The sequence below is a fragment of the Chelonia mydas genome, chromosome 5 (genome assembly GCF_015237465.2).
Source record: "Chelonia mydas isolate rCheMyd1 chromosome 5, rCheMyd1.pri.v2, whole genome shotgun sequence".
NCBI classification, from domain to species: Eukaryota; Metazoa; Chordata; order Testudines; family Cheloniidae; genus Chelonia; species Chelonia mydas.
In genome coordinates, this window is record NC_051245.2 from 2,397,228 (window position 1) to 2,417,103 (window position 19,876).

The following is a 19,876-nucleotide window of genomic DNA, read 5'->3' on the forward strand; positions in this document are numbered from 1 at the left end:
ATGACTCTGTTTCCCCTCCCACCCTCTGTGTCTTGTCTGCTTGTACTGTAGCTCTTTGGACTGTTCCTTACTATGTCTTTGTATAGTGCCTGACAAAATGGGGCCCCGCTCTTGGCTGGGGAGGGCAGTAATAGTCATTTGGGGAGGAGTGAGACACACAGTGCTGGAATACCCATCTAGGGAGAGGCGGCCGACCCAGATTCCCTTCTGTTTGAGGGTGTGAACAGAGCTGCTGTGCTGGAGTTCGGAAGTGTGGTGTGAATTACATGCTGCACTTTGCTTTAGCCATCTAATAGCCCTGTTCTGGAATATACGTCTGTGACGGGGTAGAATAGGTGTGGAGACCCCTGCTGGAGGCCTTGTGGCCCTGTGTCACCCCACTCCGGAAAAGAGCAGAAGAGAGATCCTCCAGGCAGCTGAGAGTGGCTGCAGGGGAGCAGCCAATCGGGGGTAGAAGGGCCCTATAAAAGGAAGCAGCAGAGGTAGAGCAGTCAGTTGCTGCCTGGAGCTGGAAGAGGGGATACTGGGTTCCTGGCTGGCTGAGCAGCAGGACCAGGGACAGCTCAGTGCAGGCAAGACTGAACCCAGGGAAGGCTGCCGAAGACCGGGGTAGCGAAGAAGGAGCTCCTGGCTGGCTGCAAGGCCAAGCAAGGACTGAGCCCAGAGCCTAGCTAGACCAGTTAAGAGTACCGTGATGGGCCTTGTTGGCCTGGTTAGAGACTGAGCCCAGGGAAGGCTGCCGGAAGGACACACCAATGGAAGGTAGTGCGATGGGCCCTGTTGGATTGTTATAGAAGGCAGTGTCTCCTGGGAGGAAGCCTTGGCGGGCGGTAAAGACTGTATACCCCGGAAGGGATTTTGCTTCTTGTTCCACCTACAGACAGTGTGCCTTGGCCAGAGGGCTAAGTCACTGAAGACCTGCTGAAAGAGCCATCAGCTGTGGAGGGGAGGCTCGCGAGAGGCGGGTGCTGCCCTGTTGTAAGAACTGAAAGAAAAGCAGGCTCACACCCAACCAAAAGGGGGCACTCACGAGAGGTAGGTGCCGCCCTGTTCAAAACTGAGCGATTGCAGGCACGTATCAGCCAGAGACGGGGTGCTTGCGAGGGTGGGTGCCGATGCCGTTACAACATCCCTGTCAGTAAATCAGACACCGAATACCACGTTATTCTGTCATCTTGGGAAACTGGCGGATGCCCTTCTCTGAGAACAAAAATGGAGCTGCTCCGATGACTGCTGCTGCTTCTGTAAGAACCCGGCAGAGCGAGGCTGGGAGCTCAGCAGAGACGAGGCAGGTCCAGGAGCTTATGGCAGGAAACTTTCCCTCCCTTTGGTGGGTGCTTCCACCTACACGTTGATGACTCCTGCATTTCACGCTGAACTCAGGAATTGCGGAAAATCGCTGCGTCGAAAGGTGCGCTGCTGAGACTGCAGCCTCTGGCTATAGGGTGGAGAATGCATGGACGGCAAGAGTGCAAGTTCTCCCGTGGCCCCATCCCTCACCACTGGTCCCCAGTCCCGACCTGGAGAGAGGGCCTCGACTGGGATTTTTCTCATTGTCAGTCAAGGGCTGGTGTGGCCCCGTGGCTGTTCCCACTGGTGGAAGAGTTAGTATAACACAGGCTGGGGGCGTGGTAATGCACCTGTCTACACTAGTGCTTCCACCATTGGTAATACTGGTGTAGGCCCACAGTGGAGGGAAAATCCTAGTGTGTACACTGCCGGGGGGGAGATGATAGTTCAGTCTCCATGACATGTTCAAGCCTGGCCCTCTAGGCTGAAACTGACAACAGCTGTGCTGGTGGTTATTGTGACGTGGTCCTGCCCTGTAGGAACTGGACCGAGACCCACAACTCATTTCAGAGAGGCCCCCACAAGAAGATTGTTCTCAGGCATTTCTTTCCGTGCTAGTCTGTCTGTCTTAGCCGTGTGGTATCACGCTCTGGGGACTAAAGGGATCACCCCCAGCCTATGCTTCATCTCTACTGTCCATGCTGAACCCTTCATAGAAAGCTCATGAAGATGGTGAGAGAAGATCAGATTATGCAGAGTTGATTGGGCTGCGTGACGCTTTTTGGGGGTACTTGATGTGCCTGGGGTGAATCGCCGCCAGCTGCTCGCAGTGTGAGAGAGCCCTGCCTGTGCCCAGCTCCCACCTGCTGGCAACACGAGCACTCTGCTCCAGGCTCCGCAAGCCCCACCCTTTCTCAGTGCAGGCTACCAGTTCTCACGCACCACTTTGTTAAGCTTAAGTACCCAGTCCCTTATCTTCTGGCCATGTGCAGTGTACACTGATCCACTGCCTCTGTGAAAGCAGTGCACTCCAGTTTGCTGGTTTCACCTCAGTTCAACCCTATCCTTAGGACAAGGCTCATAGACGTGTCCATAGTAGAACCAAACTGGTGTTTATTGAACAGAACTTGAGTCCAGAGATTCAAATAAAAGTAAGTGTAAGGTTTTGGAACTATTGGTGGACAATAACCAAGCCCCTCTTTCCCAGGCATCCTGCCACACTGGGCAGAGATAGGACTGGCTGGATGACCCAACTGGAGGGTGGGTTCCAACCCAAACAAAGGAGAAAACCTGACCCCAGGCTTGTAGGAGGTCTGGGGGAATAATGGAGACATGGTGACTAAAGACCTGACCCCCTAACCGCTCGAGGATGCTTCCAGTGAGCACTGGCCATCACAAGCCCCTGCTGGCAGAATCGTTTCTCTGTAATGGATAAAGTCTTGTGCCCTTTCCCCTTCTCTTACAGATTGTTGTAACTCACCCCAGGGCAGGGGGCCCCTATTCTGAGACTTTTCTTGAGGTTCTTTTGTCTTTTTAAACCCTCAGGCCTGCACATCATCCAGACAGTAAACCTAGGGTGGCTCCAGGGATGTCCATTGTTCTTAATGCTGACTGAGTTAGCCCTGGGACCCGCCTCACCTCATGTCACTAATTTCCCTTTAGCAGTTTTGAAACCTAATATTCTACATTTTACATCTCTCTTAAGCGATTCCCCATAAACATCTCACAAGAGCTGTGACAATTAGCTAGCCCTTAGCTTTCGGCAGAGACCCCACACAAACCCCTTTGGTGAAATATTAAGAAGATGGCTGGACACAGGGGTAATATATTTGCCTGGGCATGTCTGTGTCATTTGGCTGCCACCACAAAGGTAAATTAACAGTGCTCCTTCCCCTATGGTGCCTAGTTACAGGAGCTGTAGCTCTTCGGGCACTGAGAGCTGGGGCCATTTAATGCTTTGTTTGTTGGGGGAATAGATTTCAGATTTGGAATGGTCTGTGTTTTCTTAAACAAAATAAATACCCAACCAACTGTACGTATTTCCTCTGTGACACTCCGGGCCTGCATGTTTAATATGAATTTATTTATTACAGAAATTATAGCTGCTGTAATTGTGTGTCTGTACAGTATTATGCTGGTAGATGAAATCGATCAAAGCCGTGATGCTTCCAAGGGTGAAGATACTGCTAACATGGATGTCTTGCAGTGCAGGCCGGGTGTAAGGTGGGGAGCTTACTGCGGGTATCTTCCCTTGTTGTTTTCGGGGGAAGCGTCTCATTCTTAAAGCCTTATGTTCACTAGCACTCCCACTGTTGTTACTGCTGGTGCAGTTGCAGCGGGGTCCGCGACGGTGTAAATTTCTCCCCCAGAACCCTAGTGAAGACAATGCCATATAAGTGGCCTGTGGGAGAAGTCAATTTCTAGGTTCAAAAAATACTCTGAGAAGGGCTGTTTGCTCACCCTGTGCGTGTGTGTGTGTGTGTCTGTGTGTTAAAGGTACCCAAAATAAATCCTTAGCTGGCTTTTTTTTTTTTTTTACACAAGCTTAAGTGAATCACTTGAAATGGGCCACTTTGTAATTGGATATGTCTCAGACGCATGTTAAGAGGGAAATTAAAAGATTGTGGATTAAGTGACAAGGGACAAATGAGCTTAATCCAATATGGCACATCCTGGGAAATCCAACTGGGACTGGGTATTGGCATGATCTCCCGCATGCTAACAATAGGGTTTTCCACCTCAGCGCAGTCCTCCAGAGGGTTCTGAAAAGGTGTCTACACTGCACTGAAAGACTCACGCTTTGCTGTGGCTGGCCCGGGTCAGTTGACTTGGGTTTGGGGTGGGGTGGGGGTGGGCTGTGGAGCTATACAATTGTAGTGTAGACATTTGGGCTGGAATCTGGGCTCTGAGACCCTCACCCTGCATGGGCGGGGGGGAGGGGGGAATATCTCCGTACCTAGTCTTCAGCCTGAGTCAGCTGATGGGCTTTAAGACTCAGTGCCACGGGCTTTTTTAATCACAGTATAGACATACTCAGAGGGTCTGTCATGAAAAGGGAGGCCATGGGAAGATAGAAACATAGGGAGCCACCAGGTTCGATGCTGGAGAGAGATGCCAGGACACTTGGAGACCAGCAATGGGCAGCAGCTGTTGGAGACACACACCTTTCTGCTGTATAAGCTTTACTTCACAAGCACAGGTCTTAAGTGGCCAAGCTTAATGGACTCAGCCTAGTTACAGTCATGGTGTTATGGCAGAAAGGTAGAGAAGTAATGAAGCGAACAATTCTTGTAAGATAAATAGCTGAGCTGGGAGACACTGCAGCAGTGCACCCCGTCCAGAGCTCTGATGGGTGGGGAATTCAGGAGTAAAAAGAGAATGTAGGCAGAAGTCCAGCAAGAGAGTGGGGGCCACCCAGTTTATTGCCCCCAATGCAGCATGTAGGATTACCTGCCCTATGGGTGGGTGGCGTATGTGTGCATTCAGTGCAAGGAGCTCCTGGCCCTCAGAGACCGTGTACGGCTTTGGAGACCAGAGTGGCTGAGCTGGAGGAGCTAAGGGAGACAGAGAGGTACAGAGAGGAGACTTTCCAGGACACAGCAGAACGGTCCCATCCCTGGTCTGACAGCCTCGGTGCTGTTGAGGAGGATGAAAGTTTTGGGGAAGGAGAACATCCAACTGGAGCGGGGGAAATGATCCGCAAGTGATGATGTGGTATCCTTTCGTACTGAGGATACCTCTCCGGGGGAGGAAACTCCAATTATTAGGAAGTGACAGGTAATAGTTGCGGGCAATTCGATCATTAGAAACATAGATAGCTGGGTTTGCAATGACCGGGAGAACCGCATGGTGACTTGCCTGCCTGGTGCAAAGTTTGGGGATCTCTCGAGTCATCTAGATAGACTTATGTGTAGTGCTGGGGAGGAGCCAGTGGTCGTGGTACATGTAGGTACCAATGATATAGGGAAGGATCGGAGAGAAGTCGTGGAGGGCAAATTTAGGCTGCCAGGTAAGAGACTGAAGTCCAGGACCCCCATGGTAGCATTCTCTGAAATGCTTCCAGTCCCATGCGCAGGGCTAGTTAGACAGAACTACAGGGTCTCAATGTGTGGATGAGATGATGGTGTAGGGGGGAGGGGTTTAGATTTATTAGGAACTGGGGAAACTTTTGGGAAAGGGGGGGCCTGTACAGGAGGGGTGGGCATCACCTTACCCAAAATGGCACCAGATTGCTGGCACTTAAAATTAAAAAGGTCATTGAGCAGTTGTTAAACTAAGGGCGGGGGGAAAGCCGAAAGATGCGGAAGAGCACATGGTTTGGACAGAGACATCCTTTAGGGGAGGAATCTATTAATGGAGATTCTCTATGTCCTAGTAAGGAGGAGAGGATGGAAGATGATAAAATACAGGTAGGATCTGATGAGAAACAGTCAAATTAAAATAAGTCCCATTCAATTACATCATGTAATGGCAGACTACTGAAAAGTGACAAGTTTTTAAAGTGCTTAGATACCAATGCTAGAAGTCTAAATAATAAAATGGGTGAACTAGAGTGCCGCGTATTACAGGAGGATATTGATATAATAGGCGTCACAGAAACTCGGTGGACTGAGGATAATCAATGGGACACAGTAATACCAGAGTACAAAATATATTGGAAAGACAGAACAGGTCGTGCTGGTGTGGGAGTGGCATTATATGTGAAAGAAAGCTTAGAAACAAATGAAGTAAAAATCTTGAACCAAACTGTACCATAGAATCTCGATGGATAGTAATTCCATGCTTGATAATAAGAGTACAGCAGTAGGGATATATTCCTAACCCTGACCAGGATGGTGATAGTGACTGTGAAATGCTCAGGGAGATTAGAGAGGCTATTAAAATAAAAACCTGAATAATAATGGAGGATTTCAACTATCCCCATATTGGCTAGGTACATGTCACCTCAGGACAGGCTGCAGAGATAAAGTTTCTTGACACCTTAAATGACTGCTTCTTGGAGCAGCTAGTCCTGGAACCCACCAGAGGAGAGACAATTCTTGATTTAGTCCTAAGTGGAGCACAGGATCAGGTCCAAGAAGTGAATATAGCTGGACCGCTTGGTAATAGTGACCTGACCATAATATAATTAAATGTAACATCCCTGTGGCGGGGAAAACACCACAGTGGCCAAACACTGTAGCATTTAATTTCAGAAAGGGAGACTACACAAAAATGAGTAAGTTAGTGAAATAGAAATTAAAAGAAAAGGAGGACTTGTGGCACCTTAGAGACTAACAAATTTATTTAAGCATAAGCTTTCGTGAGCTACAGCTCACTTAATCGGATGCATCCAATGAAGTGAGCTGTAGCTCATGAAAGCTTATGCTTAAATAAATTTGTTAGTATCTAGGGTGCCACAAGTCCTCCTTTTCTTTTTGCGAATACGGACTAACGGCTGCTACTCTGAAACCAGAAATTAAAAGGTACAGCGCAAAAAGTGAAATCCCAGCAAGCTACATGGAAACTTTTTAAAGACACCATAATAGAGGCTCTACTTAAATGTATACCTCAAATTAAAAAACATAGTAAGAGAACCAAAAAAGTGCCACGGTGGCTAAACAACAAAGTAAAAGAAGCAGTGAGAGGCAAAAAGGCATCCTTTAAAAAGTGGAAGTTAAATCCTAGTAAGGAAAATAGAAAGGAGCAAAAACTCTGGCAAATGAAGTGTAAAAATATAATTAGGAAGGCCAAAAAAGAATTTGAAGAACAGCTAGCCAAAGACTCAAAAAGTAATAGCAAAAAAATGTTTAAGTACGTCAGAAGTGGGAAGCCTGCTAAACAACCAGTGGGTTCCACTGGATGGTCGAGATGCTAAAGGAGCACTCAAGGATGATAAGGCCATTGCAGAGAAACTAAATGAATTCTTTGCATTGGTCTTCATGGCTGAGGATATGAGGGAGATTCTCAAACCTGAGCCATTCTTTTTAGGTGACAAATCTGAAGGAACTCACCAGATTGAGGTGTCATTAGAGGAGGTTTTGGAACAAATTGATAAACTAAAGAGTAATAAGTCTCCAGGACCAGATGGTATCACCCAAGAGTTCTGAAGGAACTCAAATGTGAAATTGCAGAACTACTATCTGTAGTTTGTAACCTATCATTTAAATCAGCTTCTATACCAAATGACTGGAGGATAGCTAATGTGATGCCAATTTTTAAAAAAGGCTCCAGAGGTGATCCTGGCAATTACAGGCTGACTTCAGTACCGGGGAAACTGGTTGAAACTATAGTAAAGAACAAAATTGTCAGACACAGAGATTAACATAATTTGTTGGGGAAAAGTCAACATGGTTTTTGTAAAGGGAAGTCATGTCTCACCAATCTACTAGAATTCTTTGATGGGGTCAACAAGCATGTGAACAAAGGGGATCCAATGGGTATAGTGTATTTAGATTTTCAGAAAACCTTTGACAAGGTCCCTCACCAAAGGCTCTAAAGCAAAGTAAGCTGTCATGCGATAACAGGGAAGGTCTTCTCATGGTCTGCTAACTGGTTAAAAGATAGGAAACAAAGGGTAGGAATAAATGGTCAGTTTTCAGAATGGAGAAAGGTAAATAGTGGTGTCCCCCAGGGGTCTGTACTGGGTCCAGTCCTATTAAACATATTCATAAATGATCTGGAGAAAGGGGTAAACAGTGAGGAGACAAAATTTGCACATCATAAAAAACTACTCAAGATAGTTAAGTCCCAGACAGATTGTGAAGAGCTACAAAAGGATCTCTCAAAACTGGGTGACTGGGCAACAAAATGGCAGATGACATTCAATGTTGATAAATGCAAAGTAATGCACATTGGACAACATAATCCCAACTCTGCATATAAAATAGAGTCTAATTTAGCTGTTACCACTCAAAAAAGAGATCTTGGAGTCATTGTGGATAGTTCTCTGAAAACATCCAGTGTGTGGTGGCAGTCAAAAAAGCAAAGAATTTTGGGCATCATTAAGAAAGGGATAGATAATAAGACAGAAAATATCATAGTGCCTCTGTATAAACCCATGGTATGCCATATCTTGAATACTGCATGCAGTATTCATCTTCCTGTCTCAAAAAAGATATATTGGAATTGGAAAAGATTCAGAAAAGGGCAACAAAAATGATTAGGGATATGGAATGGCTTCTGTATGAGAAGTAATTAATAAGACTGGGACTTTTCAGTTTGGAAAAGAGATATGATTGGGGGATATGATAGAGGTCTATAAAATCATGACTGGTGTGGAGAAAGTAAATAAGGAAGTGTTATTTACTCCTTCTCATAACACAAGAATAGGGTCACCAAATGAAATTAATAGGCAGCAGGTTTAAAACAAACAAAATAAATATTTCTTCATACAATGCACAGTCAACCTGTGGAACTTCTTGCCAGAGGATGTTATGAAGGCCAAGGCTACAATACGGTTCAAAAAAGAACTAGATAAGTTCATGGAGGATAGGCCCTTCAATGGCTATTAGCCAGGATGGGCAGGGCTGGTGTCCCTAGCCTCTGTTTGCCAGAAGCTGGGAATGAGCGACAGGGGATGGATCACTTGATGATTGCCTGTTCTGTTCATTCCCTCTGGGACACCTGGCATTGGCCGCTGGCGGTAGACAGGATACTAGGCTAGATGGTCCTTTGGTCTGACCCAGTATGGCCATTCTTATGAATTTCCTACCCTGTTGAAACCAGTGGGTTTAAAGAAGGCTGGCCTGTGGGCGTGAGTGTGAAACCAGGCAGCTCCAGCTAGATGCTGGTTCTGACTAGATGCTTGGCTCATGCCAAAGGGGCAGGAGTTTTAGGTGATTCATAGCGCTTGCATGAGAGGCCAAGCACCAAAGGGAGATGTTAAGCACAGACCCAAGGTTGTCAGGGACTGCAATAGGGCAGTCTGACCTAATGGTCAGTTGGAAGGTGTGCCACAGGTCAATCCAGAGTCAGAGTGGGGAGCCATGCCATGGGTCAAGCCAGAGTCAGTAACCGGAGCAAGGAAGCAGGACCCAGAACAAGGAGTGGGAACCAGTCAAGGAGGCAGGAACTTGGTCTCATGGGTCTGGTCAGGTCCAATGACTAGTTGCTCAGACAAGGGGTAGGATAGGAACAGGAAGTTTTATATTGATGGTGTCTAATCAGCAGTCTGCTGTTGAGGCAGTTCCCTCATCTGGCACTGAGGGTAAGGCTCTTGTTTGGTAACTCCATAGGCGTGGGTTTGAGACCCGTGGTGCCTGACAGGCTGAGGATACTTTCCTTGGTGGTGGTTTTGATTTGGAGCTGAAGTCCAAGCGATGGAGCTCAGGCTATATCTAAAAAGTGCGAGCTTTGCTGCTGTTTTTGCAATAAAAATCCTTGTTCCCGTGTGTAAATCCTTGTGAACAAAATAAATGAGGACTGTACTGCCAGGGGTGCGTGTGCGCACTCACACTCAGCGAGGAACAAAGCCGCCGGGGAATCCCAAATCCCCCATCAGGCACTCAAGGCAGGGGCAATATTCTGCTAAACTCGCACGATGCTTGCTTAGTTATGCCACACCTGCCAGAGAGACCCTTGGTGTAAGAACCTGAATGGAACAGAATAGATGGAGCTAAAGGGCTAAATTCAGTCCAGGAGTAGCAGGGTGCAGATCCCTTGGATGTCAGTAACAGTGGGTTCTGCTTACTAGGGTGCAGAGAATCTACTCCTGACTGCAAGGAAAGTGGAAATAGGAGCGGGATCATGGTCTAGGCAGGTAGCTAGTGGGGGAAATGTGGGTCTTGTCTTCTTCCCCCAATTCTTGAACCCCCAATTTGCTTCACAGAGGGGCCTAACTACTAACCACTTCTAGTCACTAGCAACCTGTAACCGTATTTGAACCAGTGACCTTGTGGAGAGCGGCTCTGTGTCCCATTACTTGGCCCCTATGGTGATGGACTGTTCAAGGAACAAGGCTTCTCCAGCTCTTTGTTCTTTCAGGTCCCATCTCCCCACGTGGGGTTGGGGGGGATCATTCCCTGGTGTAAGTTCCTAGTGCTCTGCTCGGCAGTGCTCCCTGAGAGGAACACTAGGAATGTACAGGGGAGAATAACGTCCCCTTCCCTAGGATATTCTTCCATGTCATGATCTGTTCTGATCTCCTTCAGGGTTTGAGTGGGAGCCATGAAAGCCCGGCCCTAGAAAGCCGTGTGACAGCTGCTGCTCCGGCCCCTCTCCCTGCCCGCCTGCGTTGTCTCACAGCTCAGGTGCAGACCCACCAGCTCTTGTTCACTGTGCCTCCTCCTGAGATCCATTGCTCCAGCTCTGACAGAGGCCTGGGCTAGACTGAAACTTTAGGTTGCTATAGCTACGGCACTCAGGGGTACGAAAACCACACACCCCTCAGCCCACAGCGGTGCCGGCCTAGCCCTGATGTAGACGCAGCTAGGCTGCCGGAAGAATGCCGCCATCGACCTAGCTCTGTTGATCGGGGATGTGGTCCTACAAACAACGGTAAAACCCCTGCCATCGTTGTAGGCTGTGCCTGCTCTGCGGCCTTATGCCACCGTAGCTACGGCACGGCCCCGGTAAGCCCTGTAGTGTAGACATGGCCAGAATCCGCAAAGAGCGGTCGGGGGCATTGCCGGTCTGTTGCTTAGGCAGTCCTGGTCCTTGGTCACTGGGGTATAGGAGAGTCTGGCCGGTGACACGGGCATCCAGGTATTAGCCCCTGTTTCAGCCTGTCCTTCCTTGGGGGTGAGATTACCCGTGTAAGGAGCAGGTGCTCCTCCTGCTCCCCTCCCGCCTGGAGCCTGGGGCCAGGCCTGGGTGGCTGGGGAACGGTGGGTCCTTGCTGCAGCGGGCGAAAGGCTGGCGCCTGTCCCCAGGGTGCTGCAGGAGCATAGGTGAGCCCCTGCCGGAGGCCTGGCTGCCTCCCGCTGATCCCCTCCCCGGGGGCGGGTGCTGAGCTCCCCGCTCTCCCCGGCAGCGGTCCCGGGAAGGCTGCAGGGCGGTGCTCAGGGAAGGGGGGATTGTGCAGGGACTGTACCGCAGGCAGGGGGCTGGAGAGATTTGAATGGCCTCACGGGTGCCTAGGGCTCCTCGCTCCTTGGGGCAGCCCCCCCCCAGTGCAACCTCTTCCCCCCGGGGAGGGCAGGCGGGCCGAGGGCCCGAGCCCGCACCTTGCCTTCGCGGCCTGCCATGGACACTGCCCAAGCCCCGCCGCCGCCGCGTGCCTCAGTTTCCCCCCCGCGCGGGCCGGGGCGGGATGTCGCTGCGGGACTGGCGGCGGCCTGGCCGGCGCGGAGGCGAGCGGGCCGGGCCCGGCGGCCGCCAGGTGAGGCGGGGCGGGCCCGGGGGCCGGGGCGGGGCGGAGCCGCGGCCGGCGCGATCAGCTGGCAGGAAATGGCCCGGGAGGCGGGCGAGAGGGGGCCGGCCGGCAGCCCGGGCCCGGCGTGTCACCGCGGGCGGGGGGCTCCCCCGGCGCCGCCCGCTCGCCAGCCCGGCCCCGCCGCCCCCCTGCCGCGGGCCTAGGCGCCGGCCGCCGCCAGCTCCGGGTAAGTGGGGCCCGGCTCGGCTCGGCTCGGCCCGGCCCGCTCCGCTTTGTCTCCTTCCCCCGTCAGCCCCAGCCCCCCGCCCCGGCGCTGGGGGAGCGAGACCCGGCCGGGGGCCCGGGGCGGCTCCGCCGCTGCTCGTCCCTCCCCAGCCCCGCCGGGGACCCCGCGGGCTCCGCAGCCTGGGGCGGGCGGGGAGCTGCGAGCTGGGCAGGGAGCCGGGCCCGGGACCCCCCCAGCGCCGAGGGGGCAGCGCTCAGTCCGGCCGGGCCGGGGACCCCCCCCCCCGCGCCTCCTAGCGCTGAGGGGGCAGCGCTCAGTCCGGCCGGGGACCCCCCCCCGCGCCCCCCTAGCGCTGAGGGGGCAGCGCTCAGTCCGGCCGGGGACCCCCCCCGCGCCCCCTAGCGCTGAGGGGGCAGCGCTCAGTCCGGCCGGGACCCCCCCCCGCACCCCCCAGCGCCGAGGGGGCAGCGCTCAGTCCGGCCGGGGACCCCCCCCCGCACCCCCCAGCGCCGAGGGGGCAGCGCTCAGTCCGGCCGGGGACCCCCCCCCGCACCCCCCAGCGCCGAGGGGGCAGCGCTCAGTCCGGCCGGGGGCAGGCCCCCCCCCCCGCCCCCCCCAGCGCCGAGGGGGCAGCGCTCAGTCCGGCCGGGGGCAGGCCCCCCCCCCCGCACCCCCCAGCGCCGAGGGGGCAGCGCTCAGTCCGGCCGGGGACGGGCCCCCCCCCGCACCCCCCAGCGCCGAGGGGGCAGCGCTCAGTCCGGCCGGGGACGGGCCCCCCCCCCGCACCCCCCAGCGCCGAGGGGGCAGCGCTCAGTCCGGCCGGGGACGGGCCCCCCCCCGCACCCCCCAGCGCCGAGGGGGCAGCGCTCAGTCCGGCCGGGGACGGGCCCCCCCCCGCCTCCCCCAGCACGGAGGGTGCAGCGCTCAGTCCGGCCGGCCCCCCCCCCCCCCCCCCGCACTCAGTCGGGCTGGGGACCCCCCAGCGCTCAGTCCGGCCGGGCCGGGGACCCCGCACCCCCCCGCACCCCCCAGTGCCGAGGGGGCAGCGCTCAGTCCGGCCGGGGACACCCCCCCTGCCTCCCCCAGCACGGAGGGTGCAGCGCTCAGTCTGGCCGGGGCCCCCCCCCCGCACTCAGTCGGGCTGGGGACCCCCCAGCGCTCAGTCCGGCCGGGCCGGGGACCCCGCACCCCCCAGTGCCGAGGGGGCAGCGCTCAGTCTGGCCGGGGACACCCCCCCTGCCTCCCCCAGCACGGAGGGTGCAGCGCTCAGTTCGGCTGGGGCCCCCCCCCGCACTCAGTCGGGCTGGGGACCCCCCAGCGCTCAGTCCGGCCGGGCCGGGGACCCCGCACCCCCCCGCACCCCCCAGCGCCGAGGGGGCAGCGCTCAGTCTGGCCGGGGACACCCCAGCGCCTCCAGTGCTGCCAGCCCCTTGTCTGTGCTGCAGGCCTGGGGAGAGGAGGTGGGTTCTTCCGGGCTGCTGTGTCTGAAGTGGGTAGGGCCGGTGCCTGCAAACATTTTCTGTTGTACTCCCGCTTACCAGTTATGGAACCTGTCATCCCCTCTTCCCCTCCTGAGCCGGGGCCGCAGCTGGGAGCAGGGCCAGGGCCGGACCAGAGCTGCGGGCAGAGTGGGGCTGGATGGCCCTCCGTCCCCACCTCCCATGGGGGTTGGCCTGGGCCCATCTGCACCCCCCAAATGTTCCTCCATTACCTCCTAGGGGGATGCACCCCAGAGTTTGGGGACCACCGGGGTGGGGAGCTGTGTCCTGTGTGGGTCAGCTCAGCTCCGACACCCGTCCTGTTCCCTCCTATCTCGGACTGCCATGCTTGGACACAGGGCCTGGCAGGGTGTGGGTTTGAGCTGGTCTGTCTTGGCCCAGAGAGGAGTTGGGAGCGTTCTCACCTGTGGGCTGCAGTGCTCCCTGTGCTGTCCCTGCCATTGTCTTCGCCTCGCACTGGGCATGGGCTGGGCCTGGGGCAGAGGAACCCTTGCAGAAGGGTTGTGCTGGGGGGAGGGTTGCTCCGGAGCCGCACCTGCCTCCCGTCTCTCTTTGGATCCCTTCACTGCCTCACGTCGCTGGAACAGTATTCGTGTGTTTCCTGTAAACCCTGCCTAAATGTGGGCAGCCAGACTGTGGCCTGCGGACTAAACGCAGCTTTGAGGCCGGTGCTCGTCTTGTCGCTACGGAGATGCAGTGTGTGAGGACTGCAAGTCACAGCATGCCGCCCCCCACCTCCATCTGAGCCATTTGCATATCGAAGGTGAGGGTGACTGCAGTGGGGCTTGTCGTGTGTGTGTCTTCTGCCGTGTGGGGGCTTTCGGCAGGCTGTCAGCAAGGCCCTCAAATGGGCAGTGTGTGGCCGGGGTCAGCTGGTAATTGTATCCCAACTGATTTCTGTGAAGTGTCTTTCTTTCAGGCTGGGTCCCAAAGGGCTCATTGAAATAACCACAGTGCGGTGGTGCGGGCAGCAGGGGCGAAAGGCCCCCTGAGGGCCTGGAACTGAATGGTGAGTGTGGCAGGCAGAGAGGCTGTCCAGCAGCCCGGAGCTGCAGAGGAGACAGCTCCTGAAGCAATTGTGGCCAGGCTCTGGGGAAGGTCAGGGAGGAATCTGCTGCTGGATGCTCAGGAAAGTGAGGCAGGGCGAGAGGAGGCTTGTGAAGTCAGCAGGAGCAAGTCCACGGAGAGCTTTTGAAAAGAGGACAAATACATCCTGGATTGTGAGATGAATGAGAGGGAGCAGTGTGAACGTGAGGCTGGGGCCAGGAGGCCCGAGTTCTCTTCCTGGTTTGGGTACTCTCCTCTGGCCTGGGTTCACACACTCAAAAATTAGCATAATCTTCGCTTCCCCTCTGTCTACCCCCCACCCTCCCGCCATGATGATCATTGATGAGTTTGTAAAGTGCTCTGCAAGATGCAAAGGGTCCCGGCAGAGACCTGGCCACTGGTCGTCAAGACAGGCAGAGAGAAGGGTCAGGAGGCACTGCTGAGGGTGCCAGATTAGGACATTTAGGTAGCACCAGTGAGTGGCAGGGAAGAGGGATGTGTGTGATACAGATGAGACAAGGGAGAAGGGGCTCTGTTTCTGCCTGGTCTGGAGGAGGGAGGGTGTTCTGGGCTAGGGGAGAGGCATGACCAGGTAGGATTGGGTGGGGAGGGGAGCAGTCATGACAAGGTTACCCTAGTGGGGAGAGGTCCCTCGTGTGGAACCCTGTGCTGAGGTTGAAGAGAACTGGGGGGCGGGGCGCGTGGAAGGGAAGCTTTTCTCTCCTGGAAGGAGGGGGCCGTTAACTAGTGGGGCTGGAAGAGCCGTGACCTCTGTGCTGTGGCTACAGAAGACCCCAGACTGGAGAGAGGAGCTAAGCAGGAACCAGTGTACGTCAGGGTGAACTGGAGAGGGGGCATATCAAAGAGAGATCTTGGCTGTTCGCTCTGGGTCCTAGAGCATGGGGCTTGTAGCTGATCCCTGGTCCTGCAGCTTGGCTTGTGGCTCACTGGTATGGCTACTTTGAAGAGCGAGGAGTAGGAATTGAGGAAGAGGTAGCAGTTCTTCTGGTACAATCCTCCTGGAGCCCTCCTGTCCCATGGCAGCCTGGGGTGGAGGGCATGTCTGCTCTAGATAACACTTCTCAAGCCCTATTGGGGGGAGCATTGTACTCTGCTTCCTGCTTCCCGCCCCCGCCTCAGTAGAGCTGCTCTAGCTAACCAAAGCCCTGCAGGGAGAGAGCCGAGTGCTAAAAGAGATGCCAGTGGGGGAGACGGAGCCACTGACCCGGAGGCAGATGAGATGCAGACCTGGGAAGCTTCCCGCTGGAGTGGTGCTGTGGCAGGCGAGGGAAGCCTGCTTTAAGGTCATTCTGGGCTCCAACGCCATCCTGGGTCTCGCATGTGATTGTTAGGCAGGGAAACACAGTTCCAGATGATTATGTAGCTAATCCGGGTTAGCAGTGTCTCCTCTCCCGAAAGGGCCGTATGGGGCACAGCTGGCAGACGGGGGCCAGGAGAGGAGGCTAGCAAGGGAGATGAACTGGCAGGCTAAACCTTTCATTTTGTCTGCCCTTCGTAAGGAACCTGAGGCATGGGGAGGAGGAGACCAGCTTCCAGCATCAGCCTCAGACGATACAATCTGTCAACGTACCCAGGGTGTTTAAGGGCAGGGTAGCAGCTGAGCAGGCAGAAGTGGTTTTGACTGTTCAGGGTTTTCCCAGCATGCACCAAGGGTGAACCCCATCTGTGAACCATGGGGCAGGGTTTGTAACTGGCAAATTTCGCTTTGGGTTTATTACTGCCTGGGAAAGATTTAACAACTGACCTAAAAGGAGGTTGCCCAAGTCAGTCTGGTGTGGACGGGGCCTGTCAGGGCCCACCCCGGCCACTGAATTGTGCTCCCCAAGTTGGCTCTTGCTGTTGTGAAGTTCACCTGTAACGTAACCGTGCTTGGGTTGCCATCCTGAGTCTGCGAACAGCCTGGAACGAGGGGATGGTTCTCTGCTGTGCTCTGGACCCAGCAGTAGCCAGGAGGTGGATACGGCCTCTGGGGACTGCCCTGTATGTAAGGGGATTCCCTGGACAACATAGAGCTGCTGCATGGGCTCTTTGCTGCCCCTTCTTCGCTGCATCCTTGGCAGAAAGAAATAGAGCGCACAGCTGGAACACACTGCATTCCAGCTATTCTTAGCTTGTGGACAACCCCTGGGGCCACTGCAGCCAGGATATAAGTTAGAGCAGCCTTGAGACTGCTCAGCTCTACACCAGGACTGGGCAGATCAAAGTTACAGGGAGCACAAAGGTGACTAAAGGAGCAGGAATGGTGCAATGGAAAATTGAGCTTGGTGGCTCTGAGAGAAGCAATAACTGCCTCTGTTCATCTCAGTGGGTTGTTCATTTTGGAACCATATGATGATGTAAACGTCAGTGTTGTTAACTATTCGCTGGGTTAACTGCAGAAACATCCAGTTAATGTGCTTCTCTCACAATACCGATCTGCCTTCCACATGTACAAAGCCCATCCTGTTCCCTGTCCGGCTGCCAAAGCCTCTCTCCCACCGTACTCTCTGATAGCTTGGGTAAGGCCGTGATTCATTGTTAGTACAAACGTCTGCAGCATGCTGACAAGCTAGGGGCGGGGTGAAATGCACTGAATTCAGCCCCCCAGTCAGGGGTGGTCCACCTTTTCAGTTGAATCTGGTGTTTCAAAAAGGTCAAGGGGCCATAATCAATATAGTGGGGCAGATTCTCTGCCTGTTCTGCTCCAGTTGTGCCTTTCAGACAGCGCAAGGGGAACAAAAACCACCCTCAAGCCTCCGGCTGAGTCTTCCGCCAGGTATGGGAGAGACCCCTGCAGGTGTAGAGCAGTGTAGACTGTCACAGTTCAGGGCAACTGCACCTGTATTCCCCCTCTGTGGTCCAGCCAGGGCACCCACTCTAGGCTCCTGGCTCCTCAGCTGTCACTTGGGTGGAGACCCTCGTCTCTCTTCCCCTGATGGATTTTTCCAGGCCGTCCAGTTCCCTGCCTACACTGTGAGTTTCCCAGCGAATCAGACCACTTAAGCAGGCCTGGTTTGCTTGCTCTTCGAAGGCTGTGAACAGTGTAGTTGGTCACAGTTACAAGTTACCACACAGCCCTTTTAATCTAAAGGGAAAGAATCATAGAATCATAGAATATCAGAGTTGGAAGGGACCTCAGGAGGTCATCTAGTCCAACTTCCTGGGAAAGGTTTGGTAAAAATCCTCACCAATTTGCATAGGTGACCACAGACCCAAACCCTTGGATCTGAGAACAATGAAAAAAGCATTCAGTTTTCTTACAAGAAGACTTTTAATAGAAATAGAAATAAATAGAAGTAAAGGAATCACCCCTGTAAAATCAGGATGGTAGATACCTTACAGGGTAATTAGATTCAAAACATAGAGAATCCCTCTAGGCAAAACCTTAAGTTACAAAAAAGACACCCAGACAGAAATAGTCATTCTATTCAGCACAGTTCTTTTCTCAGCCATTTAAAGAAATCATAATCTAACGCATACCTAGCTAGATTACTTACTAAAAGTTCTAAGACTCCATTCCTGTTCTATCCCCGGCAAAAGCAGGGTACCACAGACACAGACCCTTTGTTTCTCTCCCTCCTCCCAGCTTTTGAAAGTATCTTGTCTCCTCATTGGTCATTTTGGTCAGGTGCCAGCGAGGTTACCTTTAGCTTCTTAACCCTTTACAGGTGAGAGGATTTTTCCTCTGGCCAGGAGGGATTTTAAAGGGGTTTACCCTTCCCTTTATATTTATGACAGGCTGAAAGGAACAGCTTGTGTCCAATTCCTGTGAATTCTCCCACAGGAGCAAGGGCAAAAAAGGGTGTTGCGGGGACATGCGCTCTTTGCAGGGATGCTATAAGGAGCACCACGTACCCCATCCGCCCAGGGCGCTGCGCCCACGTGCCTGCTCGCTCTCGTTCCTTGGCACAGATGGATGCCCCCTTTCGACAGAGCCTCGCTTCTCTCCGTGAGACCTGTGCTGTACCCCAGCCTGTCTCCTGCACATAAGCTGCTGTAATGCCTGATCTCCCCCCGCCACCGCCTGTGGGGAAGGGGAGGCTGAGACTAGTAAAAGAGCTCTGGTAAGGAGTGATGCCAGTGGAGGGTGGGCCTAGGGCAGATCCCTTTTCATTAGGGTTCCTTTCCCCAGGGTTCCTGGAAGGTTGGGCTGAGAAGCAGCTGGCACAGGAAGAAACCTATAACACCATTCTGCTGTCCACCTCCAGAGCACTTTACCAACAGTGATCCTCCAGCCCCTGGGCCTTGCCGGGCTGGCTCCCTCTCCCTACTTCACAGGGCCACAGCCCAGCAGTTAGCCTCGAGCCCCCCAACTCTTCAGCTGATCCAGAGACCCAAAGTCAGCCTGGCTTGAGCCCCACTCCAGCCTCCCTGCCTCACCCCTTCCCCAGCTCTAGGGCTGGTTGCCCAGTGGAGCTGGCTGGAAAATCTGAGGGGCTATTCACTTCATTTAGCGGTGGTTGTGGGGGGAGGCCCAAATGTGTGTGGTCTAACCCCTCCCCTGAAAGATTCAGTGCGTTTAGGGGGCTGTGCATGTGAGGGACATGTCTTGGGGTAGCACAGGGCTAGTGTGTGTTCCAGCTGTACCCAAGGGTGGGTTCGCAGGTGCTGGGATCTGCCTGTGCAGGGAGTTGGGCCCTGGGTCTGGGCGTGCTGGGTAAATCTCTGGAGAGCGGAAGGTGGGGTGTGTGTGCAGGATGCCAGGCAAATAAAGTGAACTGGCAGGCAGCCTTGGGGCTGTTCGCTCCCTGCTCCACCCCCCAGCTGCTTATCTCTCCCATTCTTACTCCTGGCAAGGCTCCCGTCCATGGGGCCAGCTGCTGCTCTGGTGCATCTGAAGAGGACGAGCCAAGGAGCCAGTGGCCCCAGCTTCCTGCCCTGCCTGTCTCTCCTGTTGCTGGGGGCAGCCTGGTTCCTCCAAACAAGGGGGATTTGGTGAGGCCTGGTGTGACCCCTCCTCTTCCCACCTGGCTTGGTGCTTGGAGTTTATGGCATCACCCTGGCAATGCTGGTGAGGCTACGCACACTGGCTCCTGGCATGAGTGTGATTCCTCTAGGAAGTGGGGCGACTCTCGCAGTGGAAGGCCCAGAGGAAGCGCACTCCTGGTGCTGGTGCTGCACAAAGCCCAAGAGAATGGCCTGTAGAGAACAGCGCAGGCCTGGCTCCAGGGTGATGGCCTGGCTGGGCCCTGAGGGGAGAGCTGTAAAAGCCCCATGACTCCGCAGACGTGCCTGAGTTAGGGGGTGGTGGTGGCACCGTGCCCCTTCCTGAAGGCGTTTGTGAGACTGGCTGTTCAGAGGGGCTCAGCAGCCAGGACTGAGGGCCAGGACTCCTGGGTTCTAGTGCCAGCTCAGCTACTGTCTTGCTTTGTGACCTGGGCCAAGCCACTTAATCTCTTGCAGCCTGTTTCCCAGTTGTAACAAGCGGGGGATGAGACTGACTGGGCTGGGGGTGAATTGGTTAATTTTGGCATAGTGCTTTGAGGTGTGAAGGGCTTAGCATGGGGACTCCCCGCCCCT

At 54.3% G+C, this 19,876-nt stretch overlaps 1 protein-coding gene across 5 annotated transcripts in view; it reads left to right on the top strand.

Annotated features, from left to right (window-relative positions):
- FAM214B (family with sequence similarity 214 member B) overlaps positions 1-19,876 on the top strand; it is a 71,913-nt gene that overhangs the window by 20,441 nt on the left and 31,596 nt on the right. Inside the window, exon 1 of one of the 5 annotated variants that reach the window (XM_043547295.1) lies at positions 11,569-11,590. The exons of 3 other annotated variants lie outside the window; for them this stretch is intronic. The gene's annotated coding sequence lies outside the window, so the exon portion shown is untranslated. Of the gene's footprint in view, positions 1-11,568; positions 11,591-11,683; positions 11,811-19,876 lie in introns of those variants that run through there. One more of the 5 variants, XM_037901954.2, reaches the window with a different exon arrangement.